The sequence below is a fragment of the Tenrec ecaudatus genome, chromosome 7 (genome assembly GCF_050624435.1).
Source record: "Tenrec ecaudatus isolate mTenEca1 chromosome 7, mTenEca1.hap1, whole genome shotgun sequence".
NCBI classification, from domain to species: domain Eukaryota; kingdom Metazoa; phylum Chordata; class Mammalia; order Afrosoricida; family Tenrecidae; genus Tenrec; species Tenrec ecaudatus.
The window spans coordinates 34549037-34554876 of NC_134536.1; the positions used below are offsets into that span (position 1 = coordinate 34549037).

The 5840-nt window shown below is 45.6% G+C and overlaps 1 pseudogene; it reads left to right on the forward strand.

Moving 5' to 3' along the window:
• The first annotated feature begins 1588 nt into the window (after window positions 1–1588).
• On the forward strand, window positions 1589–2488 carry LOC142453179 (mitochondrial carrier homolog 2 pseudogene; annotated as a pseudogene).
• The last annotated feature ends 3352 nt before the right edge of the window (window positions 2489–5840 follow it).

Sequence of the window (5840 nt, forward strand, 5' to 3'; positions counted from 1 at the left end):
TAGTTTTGCTAACTACTGGTGATCCACCCTGCTGTTTGCAGCCTGTGGCCAGGCTGCCTGCATTGCCCCTTCAAAGATTCAGCTGTCTGTTTCCTTGACCTTGGACCCAGTGGCCCTGTGAGTTAAAGGACTTCCAGTATATTAATGGTTGAACTGAGCTGTCTGTACTGCCGTGTGGACTAATTAGCTGTTATCGTCCTTCATTCTGTATCTATCTCTCTTTCTAATCATACATCTCTCTAGAGAACCCTGTCTACCACAGGTGTTAAGGTTTTTATTTTATTAACTAGTGTTCCACGTGATGCTTATTTCAAGAGCCCAGCCAAGAGAAACCTGGGTAGGAAGTTAGTTACAATAATGGTGTTGATCAAGAATGAAAATGTTCACAGCTTTATGTAAAGCTTTTGGAGTAGATCAGCATTTTATGCAAAAGCGTTTTCACCTCAAATTCTTTCTTCTGACACTTGCCTCCTTATGAAATATTCTCTGGTTCTGTAGACTTATACTAATAATGATAACACAGAGTTGTCCTAAAATCCATTGATTCTGGACATTTTTGACAAAGACAATCCGTAAAATTCTTCTAAAAGCTTGTGAACTGGCAGGTGTTGCTTCCCTCCTTCAGGGACAGGCCACTAAAGACAAGGTGGATTTAGAGTAGCTTTAACTGTTCTACCGAGTCAATGGAAAAGCCATACTTGAGTTCCTGGGATGGTTTCCCAGCGCACCATTCTCTTCATCAGACTTGTGTATCATGTGTTAACTTCAGTGGAGCAACGACCGAAAGTCCTCAAATAGGTTACCTTAAGATCATTTAAGGCCAGGTGTGTCACAGTCAGGTGGCGGATTAGTGTGCATGTGTTTTCTCCACTGACCTCACTGGACACAATTTTAACGTCCTTGCTGATAAGTAGGAATGTGTCCTTTCTCGTGTCCTCTGAGCACGCTCCCTCACCGAGCATCCTCCCTCTTACCCAGATAATACCACTTTGAATGAGCTTGCAATTATTTTTAAACTTCTTTCCATGAGGCGGTAGCTGCATACCAGCTGCGGGAGAGAATGTAATCCAGCATGCAGCAGTTGAACCAGGGGTCGTGTGAAGAGCAGGCGTGGAGAAAGGGGCATGTTGGATAAAAGTCATCATGCAAATGTCCAACTCACTCTCAGAGGTCCCTCCGAGTCCAGGTTGGAGACTGCGCAATGCTGCTGCTACCGCTGATCCTGGAGCCAGTGCGAGCTTTTTAAGATGAGCAAGAGAGGAAAGGACAGGAGGAAGCCTGGAAGGAAGGGGGGAAAGGGAGGGAGGGAGGGAGTGAGGGGAAATGGAGGCAGGGAAGAGGAAAAGGAAACCTCAGAGAAGTGGAAAAGGGAAAAGAACACGTTGTGTTCATGTTTATTTTCCTTCTGTAAAAACAAGGATATATTTACGAATTTAATTCACCTGGCCAATAAAGCTTGTTTCCCTTGAGAGAAACATGCTAATCCAACCAGCAGCATTATCCCTGAAAGCCAGGAGTTATTCATCTGTGGCTAATGGGGTTCATGTAGGGAAAAATAGATTTGTCCTGTCTGTCCCCCGGTGCCATCATGCCGGACATGGCCAGTCGGGTGCTCCTGGACTCTTGTCTCACCATTCTGTCCCTGCTGCTCACATACAATAAGGTGCTCGTCCAGGTGGGAGATGAGCCTCTTCCTCCAACAATAGGATGTAATGCTTGGGGGCGGCTTTCTGGTCTCTTTTATTAGCTTAACACATCACATATATAATCGCTTTCTGGTCTCTTTTATTAGCTCAATGCACCGCAAGTGTCCATGGGAAGTGTGGCCTGTCCACAGGCCGACCACTCAGCTGTGTTCTGGAGGCCTGGGCACTGTGGTCCATGGTAAAGTGTGGCAGCATTACCGGGGTATGCTGAGACGCCTAAGGAGACAACACAAGAGATGATGGCTCATTTTGCTGCTATCATGATCACATACCCCTTCCACGTGGTCACTCTGAGCACACTGGTACAACTGATTGGCAGAGAATACAGATACTATGGACTTTGTGACCCCATAGTAACCAGCTATCAAGGAACGGGCATCCTAGACATTTTTTTGCGGGTCTTGTTCCTTACTTCCTTGGTGCCATCATTTCTTTGTGGCTCTGTAACTCCCTGGCCTACCTCATCCATACCTATGCACTGGACAGTGGGCTTTCGACCATGAGTGAAATGGGGAGCTATTCCCAGGCTGGCATGGGCCTATAGCCAGTATGCTGACCTATCCTGTTGTACTGGTTTCTAACGTGATGGCTGTCAACAACTGTGGGCTTGCAGGTCGATGCCCTTCCCATTCCCCACATATCCTTCCTGGACAGATTGTTGGTGCAGGCTACAGAAAGAGAGAAATGTAAGCTGAGGAAATAGCTTGTTTTTCTGGAAGGGCCCCTTTGGGAAGACTTACTGCTGTGACCTGAGACTGTTAGGGACAGTGATATTTCTATAGTCCCAGATGCACACAATTGTGGGAGAGAATGCTGATTTTTACACAGTGTGGTGCCCTTTTAAATAATCATTTAGTCTTGGGAAAATGGAGGGGGGGGAAGGAAGACAAATGTGTTAAATGTGCCTATTGAAGAAGAACCAAATTACATATGAGAAAACAACGTGAATATCAGTGGAATACCACAGGCAGATATGAGCCATTGAACGCCTATTCAGATGATATCTGATTGCCTATATGTCGGTGGTGCTATGAGGATTTATTTTTATTTTTTAAAGAATGCAGCTCTCTTTTTGTGCATCTTCCCTAATGTTTTTAAGCACCCAAACTCAGTCTCCTATAGCACTGGGCCATCAGTGGGATCTGGCAGGTGAGCTAGAGGGTGGGCTCTCGGGCTGAGTGTGGTCCCAGCGGCTGTGGGGCCGTCTGCTCCTGCTGCTCAGGCAGGGGTGCGGCCGGACGGACACACGCCCTCTCTTCATAAGCTTCCTCGCCTTCTGCTCCTGCGGCCACCTCTGGTCTGAACTTGCTGCTCTTGCCTGCTCCTTCCGCCTCTGCCAGTAGCTGCAGCAGTGGTGGCGAGGCCAGCAGAGGGGGCCTCTGGAGGGCTTTCATAGGGTGTCTGCACAGCCTCCGAAGAGGGCATTATCCGATTTCACAGGGTGTGTCGCAGCCATTAAGCACTGGTCACCTGGAGCGCAGGCAGAACTGGGGTACGCGTGCTTCCGGCGGTATCCAGGGAAAGAATGTGGGGCTTCTTTGGCCCGTGATCTGTGGTTAGTATTTATAGACTGTCTTCTAAAGAGTCTTACCTGGATATTTCACAGCCTCTAAAACTAGCATGCCCTTGATGGGAAATTTGTTCCTTCTGGGATTCTCATTGTAAGCGCTGCCACCAGCTCCTTCGGGCAAGCCTGGCCTCACCTGTCCTTTATGCTTTCTTCTCTTCACAGCAAAGGGTGGTAAGAGAATGAAATCTCATTCTGACTGGCTGGAAGGTGAACAGGCATGCCGGCTCTGTCTTCTTCCCCTCTCATCTCTCTGTTCCTCTGTCTTCTTCCTGCAGACACTCGCCGTGCCCAGCCAAGATGCAATAGCAGCTTGGCTCTTCCTTTCTCCCTAATCCTGCTAGGGAGGAGGATGGACATAAACACAGCCGTGCTAAGAATCGTTTGGCTTAAGGAGATTAAAATCCTTACATGCCTTGCCTTTGCCTCGGGATAAAATTAAAATGTTGCAATAAAGCCTACAGTCATAAGTGAACTCTTATATGACCCTCCAGTCTTCCCGTCTGCATTTGCTCCACCTTAGAAACTCAACATTGCTGTGGAGCAAAGGTGACCTTGGGGAGAGCAGACTACCTTCCACAGCGTTTGTTGTTATCATTAGGTGACTTCCAATCAGTCCAACTCATAGCACCTCTGCGTACCTGAGCACACGCCACAGCCTGGGCTGGTGCCATTCTCAGAATTATTGGTATATTTAAGCCCACAGTTGAAGGCACTGGTGAGTAGCGGGCTAAGCATTCAGTTGACAACCAAAAAAGTAAGCAGTGTGCACCCGCCAGCAGGAGAAGGCTGAGGCTGTAGGTTTCTGTACAGGTTTACAGCCTTAGGGGCCATGTGGAGCAGTTCTACCCTGTTCTAGAAGGTCACTGTGATGGATAATGGACTCAGCACCTCTGGAGGGGTTACTGTGACTGTGTCAATCTGGCCGAGAGTCTTCATCTATTTGCTGATCCTTGGCTTGATCATGTATCATGTCCTTCTCCATGGACTGGGCCCTTCTGATAACATGTACAAAGTTCATGCGATGAAGTTGTGCCCTCTTCTCTCACAAGAGGGATCATGGCTATACTTTTTCCAAAATAGATATGTTGATTCCTCTGCCAGTCCACGAGCTGCTTGATAGTTAAGCAATAGCCCAAATCGAAGGCATCAGTTCTTCTTATTCCTTATAGTACGGCCTTCTATTCACTGCCCAGCTTTTGGATGTAAAGGAAGCGATCGAAAATACCATGGCTTTGATCAGATGCTTCTCTGCCTGCAGGGTGATATCTTCATTTTTAACACTTTATTTTTTTTAATTATAACAGTTTTATTTACACATAATTTATACCATACAATTCAATACTTTAAAATATTACAAAGAGTGGTGCAAGCATCACCACAAGCAATTTTAGAACATCTCCTTTGTTCTTGTGCTCTTAATTTTTAGCTCCCATTTTCTACCATCCTTTCTTGTAAAACCCCCCCAAAACCAATAATCTAGTTACTGTGGGTATAGTTGTACTATATTTTGTTTGTTCATTTATGTCATTAACAAATCATACAAGAAAATCCTCAATAACAATCACAAAATAAAACACAGTAAAACCTATATCCAAAAGAGCAGAAAATTTAAAAAGTAGTTGGGTCAAAGGGAGAATACATGATAAGGTGTTAAATTTTAACTCAACGACATCTGCAATAACACTTTCCAATGCACTCTGTCTGACAGCAAGCCTATTCACATCCATGGTCTTAATCCACGTGGGAACTCTGCAAATGGATTTGGGGCCTTCGTGGTCTTCCATAGCCTTCTGCAAACTTTAATACAATTCCCTCATCTGGTCTTAGATATCTTAGATATTATAATTTACATTCCTTGTATAACACAGGATGGTGTGCCGCCTGTTCCTTGTGGACTTAGTGGATATCTCCCTTAGGTGGTTGCTTGTTTTAAAATGAGCCTTTAAAACCCCAGATGGTATTCTCTCTAATAGCAGGGCACTATCAGATTTCTTCACCACACTTTGCTAGAGCGCGCCGATTTTAGTGATCTCTTTATGAGGGAAAGTAGGGCCACGTCATAAAAGTGATTTGTTCTTCGATTAGGGCTGACGATGAAGTATAAGCTCAGAACCCATTCATATAGTGTGTTCATCCTGGTTGACTAGAGAAACAAATCCAGAGACATTCATATATGTATAAGAAAGAGCTTTATATCAAAGAGTAATTGTATATCAAGAAAACATCTCAGTTCAGTGCAGATCAAGTCCATTAATCTGATATTAGCCCATATGTCCGATACTCGTCCATAAATTCCTCTTCAAACTCATAGCCACTCACAATGATGGCGAATGCAGGAAGATCACAGGTCAGTGAAAAGCCTGTGGATCCAGTGGCAGAAGCTTCTCAGCACTGGTGTGGGTCTCCACATGGCTCCTCCAGCTCTCCAAGTGCATCTTCCCAATAGGAAGGTGCAGAATAGAGACGGAGGCTCTCGCAGGGTTTAGCAAGTCTCTGTGTGGCTTGTCAAAAGGAAGACAAAGACAGAGAGAGGGAGGCTGGCCTCCAGAGAGCCATTTATCTCA